Raw genomic sequence first — 21,228 nt, forward strand, 5'->3', positions numbered from 1 at the left:
AGGTAAGTGATTTAAAGCAAATCATTGTATGACAAGCATTATTGCTATTACTGTACATATATCTGAAAACTAGGATAGTAGTTGCTCTTTCATAGTGTTAAATGAGACAACAAATATAAAGATCTTAGTATCTGTGCCTAGCATATATTATATATCCATTAAAATTCAGGTTTTACGTGAACTGTTTCATATCTGCATGTATATACATAAAACATATAGGTTTCAGAAATTCATGTTTAAAAAGCAATAATACTCGTTTTTGAAACTTGTTGAAAACCTTAATGTTTTCAGGTTACAAGTCTCCTAACCCTTCATTGTACAACAAAAATGCCATTTCAGTATACAAGGAAACAAACAAAAGAAATGTCACTAGTTAAATTTTTATCAAACAGGATAATTTGCATTTTTTTCAGATTTTCAGAAACACACGCTATTTCCATCTTAAACCTTTAAATATTGCCTTGTATCTAAGGGACACTTTGGTTTATGAGAGCCAAAGAACTAACAATTTCTTACTCTTATCTTCCCTTTCCAATTATAAAACATAGAAATATCCATGTTATTCCTCAGCAACTTCAGATGTTAATCAGTGTCTCCATTTCCAGTAATCTCAAGAGACCATCCATCCATCATCCTTGGCCAGATTCATTTTCACACACAGACTTGCACATGCCACTGTCTGCCAGTTCCCATGCTTTTCCTCCTACTGCCCAACCATCCCCTAAACATAAAATGTATGTCACTATAACCCTCCCTTAACTCATGCTCATGTCCAGAATGCCCTGAGACAGTCTCTGAGATTTCTATAGAAACTGTCAAGAAACCAGTCCTATTTTTGTTAGCATTTCCAAAACCAAAACTAACAATAAAATCTTATTATAATCCTAACAGATGTGTCAGTCATTGTGCTAAGCATGAGAGATAGAGATAAATAAGAGTTGGCTGCTGCCGTTCAAATTCTAAAGGGGAAAGCAGATACTCAGGGCTGCATTTAATAGGATATGGAAAATTCTGTAGCAGAAGAATGCACCAAACGTTGTGAGAAAACAAGTGAAAGAATTGTTAATTCTGCCTTGAAGGGGTAAGGAAAGCCTCTTTAAAAAGTCAATTTTGGAACAGCTAGTTCATGATTTGTTTATTTATATGCATTGTTTGTGTATGTGTGTGTGTGTATAAAATGTTTTTTTGTGAAAATGCACTCAAAAGAAGGAATTTTTTAAAAAGCCATACAAGTGTGTGTTCAAGAGAAAAGCTAGCTGTCTAATATACCTAACCAATGCTATTATCATTTATTGAGAAAATTTGACAACATGAAAATTCAGCAACATTGAGTGTTAAAGAGAGAGTTCTGCACTTCAACATATATTGAACATTTAACAATCTCTCCAAAATCATTATTTCCTTTGATTGTGCAAGCACAACAAAAAATCAATGAATAGAAAATAAAATTCCAAATTCTCAGGCACATAGAAACAGACACACAAACACACAACTTGAAAACTGGTTTCTTAAATGTTGGATTACTGTCTGCATACAGAATCTTTACTAAACACTATAAAACTGGGCTGTGTCCTTTCTTTAAATACCATGGACAAAGAATATAAGCCAAAAGTAACAAGAATGATGGGTCTTACATTGATAAAACTTTGCTTCTAGGTTTACTTATGTGATGCTTACATGGTAATATCATAGAATTTTCCAACAATCATAATCTTTGTTTTTATAACCCAAAACTTGGCCTTTTCTGGAAAATACAGGTTACTGATAGAGGATTTTACCTTAGCTCAAGCTACACTAATATACTGACAAAATTTTTTAAGCTTTTCCCTCCAGTAATTTAAGCTAAATAAGAAAAAAATAGGTAAATAAGTCTACATTTTTTATGTTTGAAAATTTTATTAACTGTCCTGTGCTAGCTCATACAGGAAGAAAACTATTTTTAAGAAGGCCTGTGAAATGTATGCTCCCATAAACATAAATTATATGGTGATATTATGTCTTGGAAGCCTACTAAAAATATTAGTCATCCAAAGAAAATTGAGTTTGGTATCAGTGATACAGTTTTAGATATTATATATCCCATTTTCCTTTAATTACTAAAAAGTATAGAGACACTTTTAAAAGTAACTCCCCTCACATCCTAACACAGCCAATAATGACAGGGAGCAGCTGGGAATTTAGCTGCTGTGACAGATGTTCAAAATCAGAATGGCTGCTCCCTCAGGCCCTGAGTCCTCATTTAGGCAGGCAGTGCGATATAGAGTAGCAGGATCTTAAGAGCTTACGGAACTTGCTGGATTTACACTCCGGCACCAAACTTGTGACAAGAAAGAAAAGAACATGTCTTCACTGTAAAAACATCATCACGTGCTAGGAGTCTCTCCTTTTCACATTGTCGAAAGTTTGAATCAGATAAAATAAAACTATGGAAGGGAGATCAATTGGCATGATCCAGAGACAGTGTCTACTCTGGAGCCATGCTGGGTGGTTTTGACAGCTCCCCACTTGTGTGATCTGGGCTGAATGGCATACCAGCAGCTGGCCTCAGTTTTCCCGTTAGTAACATGGGGAAAATAAGAATAGCTAACTCAAAAAATAGCAAGGAGGATTAATATTTAATTCCTGTCCACATGGGAAGCATAGAGGGATTTTTACTACTGTTATGAGGAATTAATCATGGATATGAATATGAGGAGCATATAAATTCTTAGAAATATTTTCTCAAAGATCTTTAAAATCTATTTTTTTTTAATTGTCAATGGACCTTTATTTTATTTATTTATACGTGGTGATGAGAATTGAACCCAGGGGCCTCAAACATGCTAGGCAAGTGCTCTACCACTGAGCTATAACCTGAGTCCCTTCTCAAAGATTTTGTGAGAAACATTTATAGACAGAGATAATGATGTGTTTATGAGGGAAGATGGTGAGATTGCCCAAAACGTATGGAACCATCAGGACACATGGGTACCACTTAGTTATCTGTTCTTTTCTTTTGGGCTGATAGGAGAAACACTGTTACTTAAAGAACAAGTTATGACCTATCTAGGAAAACTGACCATTTTGTATGTACAGAAAAATAGAATAATGGCATGATCATGGTTATACAATGATAGAAACCCAAATCAGAACTGTCAAAGAGTTTTAAATCCTGAAATGTCTACATATGGTTCCTAAGAAGATACTCCATAGATGAAGCCACATATGTGTGAGTCCACACACATATGTGTGTGTGCATGCACACACACACACACACACACATACACACCTTTCTTTGTCATATAATGTAAACATTATGACTTTAGATGATGATTTATAAAAAAAATAGTAAAATACAAAGAAAAGAAATACCAGAGTGCAAAGAAAAGGAAATAGTTCACAATACAGAAAGACCCAGTTAATGGTTGGTGTATTCTTTCCATAGCATTTTCTCCTGCTTACTTAGCATTAGAAAATTTTTTAAATGCTCTGAATTTTGTATTTTCAAAAACACTCATTGTATTTACTTACATCAGGAAATTGTCTTATACATTATAATTTTAATGGTTAAATATTATAAAATTTTAGAAATATATCATAATTTACATAAGTAAATTTCCTCTGAGACATTTAAACTATACATTCAATGTTTTGCTATTTTAACAACATAAACAGAAGTCTACATTTAATGTGAATATCTCTACTTAAATTTCAATGAATTGACCAGGTAGAAATGTTGGTTCAAAAAGTATGAAGTGTTTTTAAGGTTCTTAATGCACATTGCCCAAGAGTATTCCAACAGAATTCTTATCTTACATCTTACAGTTATTGATATTTTAAGAAAATATTTGCCCATCATAATAGGTAAGATATAGCTTCTACATTATTAATAATCAAATAAATGCAAATTAAAAGAATAAACTTGAATATTATTTCATAAGTTTCAAATAGTTTTAGTTTCCATAATTGAACTCTACAAAAATACCTGTGATATACCTTTCGTTCCTGTGACATGAAGAACTGAATTCCAGTCTAAAGATTCATCATAATTCAACCCAATCAATAATCAGAACCATTTGTGCTACCCTCTTCAGGGTCTGATACAGAAGCAACACAAATGGGAATATGCTTATAATTGCAAATTATACGTTAAGATTAGGAAGAAAGAAAAGAAAGAATGTATGTGAACTTAAAGTTAAGGTTAAAATAAATATATAATAAAAGACATACTAAGTACATTAAAACAAAAGTAACATCAAGTTCAAATTCAGCTTCACAATGTAGAAATCATTTGTTTTTCTCTGTTGCATACAAATCCCCCATTGCATAATACATGCCCAGTAAATAGTTATTGAATAAATATTAAAATGTAATGCAGAGAGGCTAGACTGACACTGACCTTAGAATTGGTATTAATTTTAGCTAGAATTGTTTTTTTCTGTTGGAGCAGAAACAGTTTCTGTTTTATTCTCCCTCTCACACTTGAATATTAAACATATAATTTGGTTAACATTTAATTTCTATCTAGTCATAGTTATGTCTCACTTTATAAAGCATCAAAGTTGAAATCTGACTGGTGTATAGCTGGTTCTCACTGTTGCTGATGAAACTGATGGAGCAATATTCTTAGCATCACTTAGGGATTGGTAGAAATACAAATTCTTGGGCCCCACTCCAGATCTACCATGTCATAAACACTAGAGGTGGGATATAGCAATCTGTATTTTAAAAAAAGTATTTAAGATGATTCTGATGATAAGTTTTACAAACAGTGATACAATCCATGGGTCCTCTCCCTCCAGCGAATTAATAGACACACACACACACACACACACACACACACACACACACACACACACACAATTTGATCCATTTATCTAGGATGGCTGAGTTACCGATAAACTAATTCTTGGAAATTCACCATTTTATCCCCATACAGATCAATGTCCCCTACTTAAAAAAAAGCGACCATGCATTAAAAAATCTTAATTCACACTGTGACATTACAGTGTTTTCTTTTTTCACATTACAAAACAACAGATTTTAAAGGTAAAAATTGTATTCTTTTAAAACATATTTAGAGTTGCAATCCTGTGCCACATGACCTTTGCAATACAGTTATTCAATAAAAGAAAGTATATCTGTATGATATCTCAATATTACCAAGGCAAACTGAAATAATACAAAATATTACCATATCATTCCAATAATTGGTATAATATTGAGTCTTCAAATTACTGTTTTGTCATTGTGTTTGTCTCTGTAAGCAAAAAAGAAAATAAAAACCCCATGGGTGATAGTTTAATATGGTCTCTATTGATCATGAAGATAGCTGGAGGAGGTCATCTATTTCATTTGGACTGCATAATGTTCACATTAGTAGAGACATAGGTACTCAGTGTCAATTTCAATACCTGTAAAATAATTATGATATTAGTTTCCTGTTCTCCCTGGAAAAGCCATTTTTAGACCCTGTCAACTAAATTCTCTGGGCTCCATGGAGACTTGTGCTACATAAAAACAAAGCATTATTTTTACTCTTTTCACATTATTGTGAAGATTGTTAAACGGAGGAGCACTGTATTAGCTATTAATAGCCTTCCTGCATTGAAAGCCATTTTACACTTTGTTAATAGCAGTACACCAAAGTGAAAATCTGGATATAAGGTAATCTTGCACTTAATAATTCTGAACTGCTGTCCAGGGATTCTACAGACACTTCTTAAACGACCAAAACTTATACAAAGACCAAAAGCTGACAAGTTTGGGATTTATTATAAATTAGTCAAAAGCTAACAAAATTCCATCCTGATAGGGGGGTTTTCATGAACACTCTGGAGATAATTTTTTTTATTAAAAAACGAGATCATTGTCCAAACAGAAAGAAAGAAAACAAACTGTACTTGCCATGAAGAATGATCAAACACTTCTAGCCCCACTGTGGATTATTAACAGCATATAACCTGCATCTTATTGCTGCTTGGAGGGAGTGTAAATTTGTATTGGAGAACATTTTGTAGCTGCTGTAGATATCTTCATGTATCTTTATTACATTTAGTAAATGTGGTCATTAGTAATTATTTTGGTGAATGTTAACCCAAGGTTTTAGAACTCACAATTCTTTTACTACCTGTATTTTTTTTGGGGGGGGAAGGTAAGGGAGGGTGAATTTCTTGACTTCCCTGAGTCTCAGTTTTCTCATACAGAAAGTGGGAATTATACTGGCTTTATAAGATTGTTGTGTTAAATTATGCATTCAGTATATAAAAATATATAGAAATATAATACTTTTAGCATGGCATCTGGCACTTAGTATACATGCAATAAAATTTCTATAAAATATATTCTTAATTCAAATGCATTATACTTCAAATAAATTCCTTAGGCTTACTTCAAATTTATTGTATTTGATATTACTAAGACATTCCTTTTTGTCATTTTGCTCTGAGGTGACTCCAACCCTCACTGTCATTAATTGATTATTTTCATCTAGTGGTAAGAGTGTTTGTTAAGGGTTGACACTCGCACAAACTGGGGAGGATTTGTCAGTAGGTCTAGAGGATGTAAGTGTGTACTTGAATTTCAGAGTGAAAGATAATTCCACTTATTAAAAGTTAATATGCTTTCCTTTTTCAGTCTTTGACAGAGAAAAATGAGAACTACATTTAAGGCTTTTGCAGTGCAGGTAAAGTTATTTACATGCCCCACTGTGTTTTTAATGAGTTTATAATATGCAAAGTTTCACCAAATATATAAATAACTTTTATATACAGATAGATATTTTATGTATTCCATATATTATTTTAGAGAAATAACAACTTCCCAATACTAGTAATATTTATAAATTTTATTTGAAATTAAAATAAAAGCACTAGAATACATCACATTTAAGTAAAAACATTCCCAAATGTAGGCATTTGGGAATATATAGTTACATGGAAACTATACATATGAAGTTACTTTATGTAGATTATGTCCCACACATATACACCAGTGTATACTAAATATACACTAGTACATTCAGGGTTTATTTATGGACCAAAAATATCAAATTGTTTGCTCCAATGTGTTCCTAACCACAATGTAAGTATGCTTAAGAAAACTATGAAAATGTAGTTATTGGCCATATAGTGTTGGAGTCATGGAATTTTTTATTTTACAATTTGGAAGGCAATTTGGAATTGTTTAGTTTAATTTTTATATGACAAAAGCACACTATCTATAGTGTCCTCTGGGGGAACTGGTCAACTAGTAATAACATAAATACCATTTTGGGCACTTTATATGTGCCTAGGACTGCACTAAACCTGTTACACATAGCATGTCCTTTAATAAGCATGTACACTCCATGAGGTAGGTACTGGTACCACTTCTCTTGCAGCTCAGACAGGTTCAGTTGCATGATTGAATCGACAAGCGCTGATTAATGCAAAGCCAGGTTCTTAGGCAAAACAGTCTGGATGATGGAAAGCTTGCTATAGCAGGAGGTAAATATTTAATTCTGTTCATGGGTCTTCCTAAAACTGAGATCCAACCCGGAACTTGATCACTTTCATTCATTCATAGTCTGTAACTGTACTTGGTGATTCTAACAGTCCATATTGTCTCCTTTATCCCTAGTAGTCCTTTGAACACTTAGAGAGTGTTCTACTTGCTTCTTCAGGGAAAGTGCTCCATTTCTTCAGTAGTTTCATGGCAGAAGATTTATAGACTATTCCTATTGCACTTTACTGAATGGACTCCCCATTTCCTTTTAAATGTAGAGTAAAAAGTAATTGCATGATTTTAGTAAGTACAGAATTCATCAGAAATACTAGTTACTTTCGAACACAAAACATACTGGGTACATCAGTACATAACTATTTTGGAGGTGGAGGACATAAGTTGCACATTAGTATTAGTTGCATATTAGTTATATTGTGTTTGCAATCAACTACAATTCCAAGTATTTTATTTATATATTTATATATATTTTTATACTGGGGATTGAACTCCAGGGGCATTTGGCCACTGATCCATATCCCCAGCCCTATTTTGTATTTTATTAGACAGGGTCTCTATGAGTTGCTTAACACTTTGAGGTTGCTGAGGCTGGCTTTGAATTCAGGATTCTCCTGTCTCAGCCTCTCGAGCCACTAGGATTACAGGCATGCACCACTGCACCAAGTTTATGTTTATTCTTGGCATGTCCTATATCCCTTCTTTTACACTTAAGCAGATTTTTTTGAACTTTATTCACTTTTATATTTATCCCTTTTAAATTTCTTTTTGGGGGGACAAACACATTTATCATCCCTTGGAAATCTGATTTAATTATAAAGTAAACATTAAAAAGTTAACTATTTTCCCAGTCTGAAAATCTTATCATATTTTATTTGAAAAAAAAATTAAAATGAGCCTGTTCTTGGCTTACAAACTGCTTTGTAACTTGTCACTATGGCTATTTCACTTCAATTAATCAATTTACATGAGATATAGCTTTAGATCTTCATTCAATACTTATTTTTAAATAATTTTAAAAAAAAATGACCAAATGAATTTCTAAAGTTTATACATAGTATATCTAAAGTGTTCCTCTTAATGACTAGCCTGTGAAACCATCTTTAAAATTTTGGGATTTATTCTATTTATTTTATACCTTCTTATTAAAAAATTACACAATAAATATTTAGAATTTTGTTGAATATTGATGTCAAGCTCTGAGACCCACTACCTTTATTGTTTTAATTTTGGACATTGGACTTAGTGTTTTAGAATAAGGCACAAGTTTTGAGCTGCATCTTATGTGCAATTGAATTCTAATTCAACTGCCTATGTCTCCACCTAGACAACGTATTTAATGAACCAATATTCAATTTCTTTGTCTGTAAACAGCCATATTAGTAGTACAGATCCACAAAGAGTAGTCATGAAGATTAAATGTAAAAAGTTAAAATATTTAGCACAAATTCCTACTCAATACATTATCCAACAAATATGCTTGTCATTTCAATTCTTTGAATGATAATTTATGTGGATTTAGAGACTCAAATTCATGTCACATGACAGATCTTCATGAAATAGCCTCAGATCCACTTTTAATCCACCATTCCTCCAACCATGGTGGACACATACACATATATCATTTAAAAATTAATCTCCTTTGATTATATTTTTTTACCAGGTATCTATCTTCTTTCTTTTTATATCTGAATAATTTCTTTGGACAAATTACTCATATTTCTGAAACAAAAATTTCCTTATTTCTCTGGCTATGAACCATATTTATATTATTCTATATTATTATTTAAAATTATAAACCTACTTTATAAATTATTAGATATTAACCTGACCACACATAGTATATTTTGGGGAACAATATTATAAATTTTAAGATAATCTATATTTTTCCTCCATCAATATTAATACTTCTACCAGAAGTTAGTCATCAATCACAATTAAGCCCCGAGTATTCTATCTTCCTTTAGTGATTTAGAGTATGGAGCTGGACCAGCTCTACAGCTATAATTCTTAAGGCTAAACTCCTGCTCAGTCTCTTACTAGCCTTTTGACAATTAATCTCTCTGTGTCTCAGTTTCTTTATTCATAAAACAGAAAGGGTCATTGTAAAGATTAAGTAAATTAATTTGTCTTTCTCAAAGTATATAAAGTGTAGTCAATAGATAGAAGCTCAGGCAGACTTGAAAGCAGCTGGAAGTCAAGGCATAATATATATAATAAACTTTACCTTTTGCAGTACTAAAGCACACTTACAATTGCTTGGTAAGTACAGAAAAGATTCTGTAAAATTTCATTAAGAAATGTTAATGGGTGACACCTTCATTCTATTTCTGTCTTATATCTTAATGAAATCTTTTTTGAAAGGATATCAATAGCCTCCAACTGACCAACTAATCTTCCATCCTCTCTTCTATTATATAAATTGTATCCTATGATATAAATGCTTGCAAGACCACATATGTCCAAGTAGATTCTCCTCTTGATGCCCAGGCACACTCCACGTCCCACTTTGTTTCTTTTGAAGAGCTGAATTCTGATCTATCTTCTGAATAGACCCACAGAGGTTTGCCTGGGGAGGTTTATGTAGCTTGACTTCCAAGCTAGAGTTTGCCTATAAATAACATGTATGGTACCAGATATTTCCTTCCAGTTATATGTTAATCAGATTGGTGCCTCATAGTACAAAATCTCTGCCTATGAATTTACTGAGTGTAATTGTTTTGTTTTACATACACACTGCAGATCCCAGTGCTATCTCAAGCTTCAGGATCTCTTTCCCACAAAACCTAATTAGGTAACAAATGATTTAACAATTAGAATAATTTTCTACTTTTTAAGAGCTTTGCTGGGAGTATTGCCTCTATTTCCAAGTTACCCATGATCACCACTCCTGTCCATGTCCCATGTCCCATGCCACCACATAATAAAACCATTCTGTGTGAGCTCAGCTGCTGTGAAACTTTGAAGGAAGGGTAGATTCTTTAGATCTTATTGTCAGAAGGGAACAGATTTATTAAGTTTTTCTTATGTCATAAGAAAAACAATCTTACTTTTTTTAACTCTATAGAAAGAAAGATACATTCTTTTATTCTCACAAATGGGACCATCCTTTCTTCTTGTTTGAAATATTAAGAGCAAAGTAGAACTTAGAACTCCTGAAATGTATTCAAGTTTGAAATGTTTAGAAGAAAAAAATTACATTTGGGAATCATGAAATATATTCACATATTATTAAATAATGCATAGTATTTCCCTGAGTTAATAAACCAGAGTTGTAAAACATGATAGTCAAATCCATTGAAATTACTACTGTACTGCATACAGGTGATTTTACTGAAAGTGTAATTTATAAACCACATTTTCAAAATATTTTTACTTGATATAAAAATATAAAAGACAATGAAGTTAAACTATGTTTCATAGATTAACTGAAAACAGTAATACAAACAATTCAGCTAGAGAAAGTAGTTTTCCTTTCTTTAAAGGTAGCAGGCCACTATATTCGTCTAAGAATTTTACACCTAACAACCTTTTAAAAATTAATTTTCTAGAATCCTCTGGTAATTTTCTTTCCTTGTGGGATTTTTTTTTGCTTCAAGAGAAACTCAATAATTTAGAGTAGAGAACAAGAGAGATTATGAATAAATAGTGAAATAGATTTGCTATTCCATATTCCACCCACCTATACATCCATTTTCTCTACCCATGCCTCTGATAAATTCCTTTGACAGCTGTGACACTAAACAGAAGAAAGGACATAGAGTTAAGAATCCTGGATTTCATTCAGGTTCTGAATTTAACTTTTTATTTAACTTAAGTGTTCTCTTTTCTTTTCCAGGAAACAGAATTAATATTACCACCTTCACTGGGGTGTGAATATTGCACAAGATGATGGATATCCAGTGTCTATTACATTATTTGTTCATTGATAATGTCAGTGGACATGGCTAAGAATAAAAAAATAATGAAATGACTATTTCAGCTCTCAAAAGACTGAAAAATATCATTTTAAATTTTGATATTTAATTTAGGATTTCTTTTTCATACATAGTCTCATAATTTCTTTCATAGCTAATGCTTTCAAATACAAATTTTATTGTTGCCAAATGATGCAATAGTTTAAAGCATAGTGAACATTATGTATTTCTTTTATGCCTCAAATATTAATCTCAGGTATACTGATATGTTCTCTAACTGCAATAAAATATATTGGAAAAATATAAAAATCGACTAAAATGGAAAAAAAAAATGATTAAGATTTAAAATAAATGACCAAAAATTTTAAAAAGGGAGGAGACTTTTCAATTCTTTGATGAAACCTGTATCTCTTTGGCTAATTTCTCAATGGTAGGCCCATTGTACCTCTATCATTTAGATGAGAAAAACATCCTCACTTATTGGATGTAAAGGAGAGACAGAAAGAACAATAAAAAATGAACAACATGAAAATAGACATGTAAATTATGTTGCAGGGCATCTCTTTTCCCAGTCCCTATCTAGTGCACAGGTTCTTTGAGACACTTCTTTAACATAACTACATTATAAAAACAAAACTATTCTCACAGAGAAAGATATCCTGTAAAAGCAGTTACCTGAATCCTTAGCTGGCTTGGGCATCAATTATCTATTCCAGTCTGAAAACAAAGATACCTAAAACATGCATTCTACAAATAAGAATGTTTAGAGTGAATTATTATAGAATTTGAGATGTTTCCACATGGACTCACACCTCTTTGTATTCCATTCTGCAAAGTAGATCTCAATGTTATATGACAATCTGTCCCAGGGGAATGAATTTATCAGCAGATCATAGAGCCAAAAAGTTATATATATATATATATATATAATATATACACACACATATATACATATGTATCTCACACAGTTTTGTTGGAAACAAATTGGAAAAGGAGCAGATCAGAAATCCAGGATTTCTCTCCATTTTCAGCTCACAATATGAATCACAAACTGTGATTTTGACAAGAAGAACTTATGGGTGACGAAATACAAAAAGGATATGGTAAATATTCCTTTTAGTTAATTTTTTCCCTCTGCCATTACTCTGTGACAGCTTTGTTCATGCTACAATTACAGACTTGCCTCAATAACTAAGAATTTTTCCCACCTGAATCCAGTTCTTTAGATATGCTGGGTTTTACATTTTGTTCCTGTGTTAGGGTATCAAAAGGCACCCAAGCCCAATGTGGCCTGCCTTAAGCCACTGATCCAACCAAAATGAAAAAAAAATTATTTTTGTGCCCAGATACAGCTAAACTAGTTAAATACTGAAAGAGTTTCATACAAGATGATAAATAAGACAGGGCCCAAACCTCCTGTTCTTGATCTCTCCAGAATCTAGTCACTCAGAGCAATACCTGCTATTGGAGAAGGCCATAGATATATACTTGCATCAGCTGTTAAACAATTTTAATATTCCTCTGAGTCATTCTATTAGGTGACTCTCTATTAAACCACACTCATGCATGCCAAAGAGTATGGTCTCTGTTTCAATAAAACTACCATATGTTTTCGGACAGAATTCTCTTGTTTTTCAGTCTCTGCCTCTAGCCATATTGCTCTTGAAAATTTCAAAGAGCTTCACTGATAGTATTCAACCCAGGAGATATTAAAATGACAACCATATGACATTTCCATTAAAGGTCTGTAATTAGGAAATTGTAATGATGAAATAGTTTGTCCTCCTGTACTGATTAAATTATATCACTCTATCAAACTTGCCAATTATTTTGAAAGCATAATTCAATTATACACATATGACTTCTATACCAACAATTCACATGTGAATGATTTAATATTAAGAAAGAGTCAATAAGTTCATGTTGAACTTTCTCAAGCATAAGTGATTTCTTCTTGGATTACATGGCTGGACTATGAATTGGTGAATCATCCTTGTATATGAACAACATAAATATAAATGTACCTCGTGACAGTTCCTTTTAATTTGAGGGAAGTTCCCCTCTGCAGCATGGAGATATTCTGAGGATCTTACAAAATTGACAACATGAATCATTTTCTCTGAACAAAAATGGAAAGATCTACAATGACTTTAGCAAGGGTTTATTTTTATCAGAGCCTGGTTTTTAGGTTGTGTTTTCAAGCTGCATTTTGCTTCTCTGCACAGAGCTGTAGTGAACATCAGTAACCATGGTTTATGAATAGAAAAGGAAAAAATGCCTGCTGTGATATCCATGGCATTTTGGATATAGCAAGAGAACTCTCAAGGTCAAGAATAAAAAGCATCCTTGGAAAATTTACAGTAGAGATATTGAAACAATGGGAGAAAATTTAAAAGAAAAGCAGGATATATATAATAATACAAAACTGCAATGGTTCAATAATCAAACAAAATTAACATGAGAAAAATAGTAAACAAACAAACACACTTAGAAAAAGAAGAATCCAAAATATATGCAAAGATGGGTAAATCCTTTGGACAAAATTCCAAAACTCATAATCATATGACAAACAAACACACTTCAAAGGAAGAATTATTTTTTAAATGTAAGTTTAAAAGAAAATAAAATCTCCAGCTATGAACTTAGGAAAAAAGAAAAAAAAACTTAGTTCAAATATACTGAGAATTTTGGTAACTAGGAACAGTACTCCTATATATAGTATTTAAAATATTCAAGAGTTTGAACATTAATTAGACAATATATATTATCTCCCTAGTGTATATATCCCTAACAGCCTGCATTAATTATATTTGTCTTCTCCTACACACTCCAAACATCTCTTATTTGGAGTTCACACCTATATTGTTAAATGTTTTCTTGACAACTGGCATAGAGTAGACACTGAAAAAAATATATTGTGACTAAATATATGATTGTACTCTGATCATTTAACCAATATTCTCATTCTTAGAAAAATCAACTGAAATTAATAATTTAGAAAAGCAAAACGGTTACATCATAATTCTAGCTAGCACTTATTGAGTATTACAATATATTTCTTTAAATGGATAATCTCATTTAATTCTCAAGACTGATTTATCAAGAACATGCCATTTTGTATTCATTTAAGACACAAGTAAGTTGAAAGTCAGGGAAGTTAAATAACTATGTCCAAAGTCTCATAACTATTAATAGACTTTGCCTGGAGGGCAAGCTTAACCTGCCCAATTTCAAAGCCCCAAGTCTTAACTACTAGTATATTACATTATATAGAAAACATTTATGGTAGAGTTACTTATAAAATTAAAAACTGGCCTCATCTAAATAACAATATGAGATTGATTAAATATTGTTTTAAATCATATGGTTTAAGTAATTATCAATATAAAGATAAAAAATTCAAATAAAAAAAAGAAGATGGGGCATGATGGCTTGCACCTGTAGTATCAGGTGCTCAGGAGGCTGAGGTAGAAGTATCAGTTAAGCAGAAGGCAAAAGAAGCTTCCTCATATTTCAATGATATTGTATATTCTCATAAAATCGAAAAATAGAGAAAGCTGAAGTAGTGTATTAAGATGAAAGAGTTAATGCCATATTTGACTTCTCATGCTACAGTGGCTTTTAATAATTAAATGTGAATATTTGACTTTTTATTTTTAGCTTCCACATATAAAGTGAGGTCATACAATTTTTTTCTTTCTGTGTCCAGCTTATTTCACTTAGTATAATGTTCCTCAGATCAATCAATGTTGTAGCAAATGACAAGGTCTCCTTTTTTGAGTTTGGATAAATGTAGAGAAATAGGAAATAAAACAGTGGTTACCAGGAACAGGAGTCAGGATGTGGCAGCAAAATGGGATATGAAATCTAAGGATCTAAAGCAGCAAATAGTAGGATGAATAAATCTAGATATCTATCACACAGCATGAAGACTGACATTAATGAAACTATATTGTTCTAGGATTTTTGTTAAATAGGTGAATTTTAAGTGCTCTTGCCACAGAAAGTTAACTATGTGAGATAATATATGTATTAATTTGCTTCATTACAGTAGCCATTTTAGTATCTATATATGCATCCCACAACATCATGTTGTAAAGCTCAAATACACACAGTATAAAATTCATTTAAAAATAATTTGAGCTGAAATTGAAATCAGATGAAAAAATCTATTTTCCCTAGAATTTAAAATCCTTTCTAGACAAATAACAAAAGTTCTTTTAGTTTACTGGGTCTGAATTCATAGTATTTTCAAGGAATCTTTTTATCTTAAAATTTTATAAAATTGAGGGTATTTTTACATTGTGCATTCCACTGTGCAATTCATTGTAAATTCTATGGAAGTTCAATAACAAATTGGAGCATATGAGACTCTGCTGCTCTGGCCCTGCAGGGTGCAGAGTACCAACTTAAATATTTTGTGCACATTTCTTTACACATGCAGGACTTCACCTCACATAAAGATAAAGAAAATTGCAAAAAGAAAGAGCTACAGCATAAATCAGCAATGCAGAAAGAAATGCAGCCAGACTTGAATAAAGTAATCTGAGGAATTGGTTCAAATTTGAGATCAAGATTAAGGTCCATCCTTCTTGGTACATTTTAAGGTGATGACTTTAATCTTTGTATTTTGGCATTTGTTTATCTTAGTTGGCTGTTAGATCACCTTTTGAAAGAGTACAAATGTGAAAATCTGCTGTGCTGAGGTGCTCTCTGTTCTTTGAATTGAATCACAATGTTCATGCAGATAACTAGGTAGGACAATACTCATTCATAAAGCATGTTCTAATCTCTGGCTAAATGACAGAAGGCAAGACTCCCATCCCACCTAGCTGTCACATGGGCAACTCAGTCCTTAATGGTGATATGGTTTGCACCATTCAGACATCCTCTGTTGCTTGCTTCAGCACTTCCCCCACACCGAGCTGCTTGCAAAGGAGCCAAACTAGTGACCCAGGAACATCTTCCTGCCTATTTTTAGGACAAGAGATGACTGAGCTGAAATGAATATAAAACTCCTCTTTGTGACAGTGTCTACCTGCAGGCTTGGCATGTGGTAAGTATTCTCTAAATGTTAGTCATTTTAAAATAGAAAAAAAAACTTTAGATTCATAATGATTAACTATTCCCCTTGGCAATCTATTGCTGGAAATGTGGACTGTTTCATCTTAGGGGGGCATAGGCCTAGGGCTGGGGTTATTTTTATCTGTTGCTATCCCACAGAGAGTCTGGAGAAGCAGAGTCCAGCTCTGATATTGTAGTTGCTTCTGTCTTCTCTAGTCTAGTGTGTGATTTAAAAACAAGTCTCCATTTTTTTTTCATTTTCTTTTTACCACCAAGGGGATATGAGCTAAATGAACATCAAGATTTGAAAGTTAAAGTCATCACCTTTAACTGTTCCAAGATCTCTAATTTGAACCAACTCCTCAGATTACTTTGTTCAAATTCCAGTGCATCTCTTTCTGAACTGCTGGTTTATGCTGTAGTTTTTTCCCTTTGCAATTTTCTTTATCTTCAGGTGAAGTGAAACTTTAAATATGTATAGAAATGTGCACAAAATATTTAATTTGACATGAAAGTGCTTCTGCTGTAGATGATCTGGGACAGATTTTTGAGAATCACCACTCTTACACCTCAAAATCAAGAAGAGAGATGGCTTAGATGAACTATTAATAGGGGCTATTTAAGCAACCTTTCTGCTTTCAGAACATTCAGCAACATTTGTGGTTATGACAAGCAAGATCAAGAGTGGATTCTGATAAAATTACAAAGAACATTTTTTAACCAGGGTCTTTATCCTGACTTCCATAATTCCTGAGGATCTCTTTGAATGAAACTTACGGGTTCTGTGAATCACATATAATGATAGGCAAAATGGGATGTGTGCGTTTTCCTATGGGAAGGTACTAGAACTTCAATAAGGTTCTCAAAGGTGTTTTGGTACCCCAAAACATATTGTAACCCATGTTGCATGATAAAACATATTATTGTTGTATTGAAATGAAAGAGCAAGGAGTTCTTTAACAAACAAACTCACGTGATAGGAGAAACTTACAGTTGTTTACTTGAGAGGAGAGATGGCCTATCAAGCCATGGGACTACAACCACTTCCTGCTGTGGAGCCATGTTCCCCTGACTCTTCAACATCATTCAGAGATAAGCAAAAGTCACCAATTCTATACCTACTGAAGTGTGTGTTAGCTGCCCAAAATCAGTAGACCTTCTACCATTTATAATTTCCACTAAACTTACAGCCATCAACTTAACCATAATGTCATGCAACATACTACAGTTTCTAGAAAGAAGTATAAGGAAGAGCAGTAACATTTATTTAAAGGTTAAGTTTTGCTGTAAATGAAATTTTAAGAGTATCTCCTAAGGATAAAAGAAACTATGTTTACCTCACTATATTCAAAGGGCTCCTCAATTTTTAAATGTAAAATGTTTAAAAATTAATTTTGTCATTAAAAATCTTGGGCATTTTAAATTTTATCAATGATGTTTTATTAAAATAATATTTATTAAAAGAATGTTTTATTAAAAATAATATTTATTAAAAATCATCTCTGTAAAATTAAAGCATATATAACCATACCAACTTATAATTCATTACTTGATAGATCTGTTATCAGTTATATACTTTGATGTCATACAATGACATATGAGACAATCACTAAATATTATACTTGTGGTGTGTTACATATGGTAACTAGATATTTAGTTTTCTTGAGACACTGCTAAAATTCTCCCTCATTCTCTCAATTTTTGTTATTTGTATATTTCTAGTTGTCAGGCATTTAAAATTTATACTACATTTTTAATCTAATCCATGTGTTTACATCCGTTTTAGTTCTAATAAATAAATTAAATGCCTACCACCAATTGTTTTGCTACAGTTTTCTTTGTCATCCCTTGATTGGCTGAAGCTCAACCTTTGGTAGGTGACCAGTATTTCTTGAGTTGTGGCAAATTCAATATTGTTTGTAGGCTTTATACTTAATGCACATGTCTGCTGGACATAAAGTCCTTGGATTACATTTTCTTTCTTTAAGAATTTAACTGCTCCACTGATCACCAAGGGGAAATCCTGATGCTCTTTCTTCCTATAATTAAGTTAGATTCTTTTGCCTGGTGACTTAAGAGGTATTTTTAAAAATGTATTATTAATTGGCAAATAATAGTTGTTTTAATTTATGGATTTCAATATGATGTTCTAATCTATTTCTCAGTGTAGAAAGATTCAATCTAGCTAATTAACATATACAACATCTCACCAATTTGTTTTTGTTTTCAAAAGGTTAAAAATTTATTGTTGTATCAATTTGGACACATACAATTCATTATTAACTATCATTACCATGCAGTACAATAGATCACTAAAACTTCTGCAGTCTAACTGAAACTTGGTACCCTTGACCAATATTTTCCCTTTTCCTTTCCTTCTTCCTCCCCACCACCTCTGCTTTCTGTGTCATTAAAAGCTAATGAATTTACTAGGATATATCTTGAACACATGTGTGTGTTGGGCATGTGACAGAAGGATATTTCTCAGTGTTGATTGGGTCAGTTTTTGATAATACACGTTATATGATTTTAATAGATCGAGGTGTGCTTTCCTGTTCATAACTTTTTTCTCAAGTTCTATTTTCAAATATTTGTTCTGTTCTACTGTTATGGTTTTTCTCTTTCAGGAATCCCAATTATGCATTTATAGGTTTTTCTTTGCCTGGTTTATACATTTATCACTGTTTCCCAAATCCTTATTTATCTTCCATTTTTATTTGACTTTCTTGCATCAGCTCATTTATAGCCTCTATGGTCTTGCTGTCTTTCAAAAAGCGTCTAATCTCATATCTGCTCCTTGCAATTTTCTTACAGTTCTGTGGTGGTTTGGGTTTGTCTCTACTTCATTGAATTCTGTCAATTGACACTTCATTTCCTCCCACTGTCTCATTATCACTTTCTTGAGTTCTTACATTTATGATTCATGGTCTTCCTTCATAGAATTAAGAGCTTTATTAACATTTTAAATGCATAGTAAAACTTCAGTCACAACTTCATATCTGTTCTATAGCAACATTTTTTCTCATCTGTTGACAAGTTTATTGCTCTCTTTTACATTTTGTTCTAGTAGTATTTTTATAGCAATTGTCTGCCAGTTCGTTTTTTATTATTTGTCTATTGAAAGGGTTGATTTTTCCTAGACAAACTTTTGTGCATAAATTCCCTATGTAAGTACGTGTATGATTAGAGAAATAGAGGAATGTGTGTATGCATTCCAAAAATGTTCATTTACCTTATGTCTTATAGTGAGAACCAGCACCAGTCCTGGCTCAGAAGAAGCACAGTCATTTTGAATGTTATAGGATCTATTTCACAGTCACTTTTAGAAAATAAGAACCTATTAGTGAGGTAAATTCTATCAGTATCAGCATAAAACTATGATAAAATTTATATTCAGTGCACCTGATGAAATTTGTCTCCAACTGCCAGCAATGACTCTGGTGGAAGATTCTTAAGTCTAGTGTTTCAGAGAAAGTAAATTTCAGTATATAGAACTTGTGTTTTAAGAACTGGACTAAAAAATGCCACAATACATTTAAGGTAAAAGAAAATTATTTTAATTTTCTCCTTGGGCAGTAATATTCAATAGGAAATAAATATGTTGGCATTAAATTGAACTGGATTTAATCCTGGTTCTAAGCATAAGATTGTGAAGAAAGTACTGAGATTCTCTGAGCCTGTTTAAGTTATTCAGAAAAAAAATGATGTTAGTAGTTGGCAAAATATCTGACTGATAAAGTTTAACAAATGTCAATTTTCTTTAAATGGGTATTATTAGAATAATTAATTTGTTCATAATAGTTAAATTAAAAAAATAGCTCTTATTCAAGAAGTGATACCTCTTTGAGTATTTGTTGGACAAGAAGATGGAAGAACACAAATGAAGAACATTCTGGCCTATCCCTGAACGGACCCTCAGAAGCTGGTGCAAGAAAGACCCCAAATCTTACATTTTCTTGATGCACAAAGGAAAAGGAAGTGACATTCTACCAGTGGAATATTTTTCTACATTAGATAGGAGATGAATCATAAAAATCAATGCTCCTGTTTAAGGAGGCAGTGTGTAGTTATCTGTGGTGGCCAGGAGAGTATATTTTAGGGGATGGAAAGCTCTGCCATGGTGTTGTGGGTTAACCAAACCTCTAACCAGTTGAGGCCACCCCTTGACATGTTAACAAGTTGGAGATTCAAGAGGCTGAGCTCTTCAGTTGAATTTTCAATGGGTTAAACTGATGTGAACTTCCAATGGCTGCCTTAATTTCTTTTTCAATGTTTGAACAAGCTGCTAGGAGCCCTAAATTATCTTGATGCTGGAGGGGGAACTCAATAGCTATTTACACCCACCCTTATGTTATTTTGGCCCTAGGAGGCAAGGTTCTCCTTGGCTCCTGTCCAACTTATTCCCACTACCTGATTATTGAAACCATACTCCTTGGATTTATTTGCACCCTGTTTGGCTCATTCCTACTGCAATCGAGGCTGTGCCCAATGGGAACTCCACACACAGGGCCTGCTTACCTGTGAGATTACTTCCTCTCTTGTTGCCATATGTCTTACTCACCTTATACATTTAAAGATGTTCCAAGGCAATCTGATGGACATAATAATGAGCAAAAAATATCAATCCTTCCAGTTAAACCATGAAAGAATTGAATCATCAGAAATCAAAGGGCTTAGGTCTTGTTTTTCATTCTCTGCAGGATAATTCCCCTGTGCTAAAATAGAGTATTGTGCTCTCAATACTGTTAGCGCTTCAATAAACAAAATG

At 32.7% G+C, this 21,228-nt stretch overlaps 1 protein-coding gene across 1 annotated transcript in view; it reads right to left on the reverse strand.

The window, feature by feature from the left end:
• The window catches only part of LOC144364864 (membrane-associated guanylate kinase, WW and PDZ domain-containing protein 2-like), a 396,247-nt gene that overhangs the window by 276,096 nt on the left and 98,923 nt on the right, over nucleotides 1–21,228 (reverse strand). The window lies entirely within an intron of this gene.

This window comes from Ictidomys tridecemlineatus, chromosome 1 (assembly GCF_052094955.1).
Source record: "Ictidomys tridecemlineatus isolate mIctTri1 chromosome 1, mIctTri1.hap1, whole genome shotgun sequence".
NCBI classification, from domain to species: domain Eukaryota; kingdom Metazoa; phylum Chordata; class Mammalia; order Rodentia; family Sciuridae; genus Ictidomys; species Ictidomys tridecemlineatus.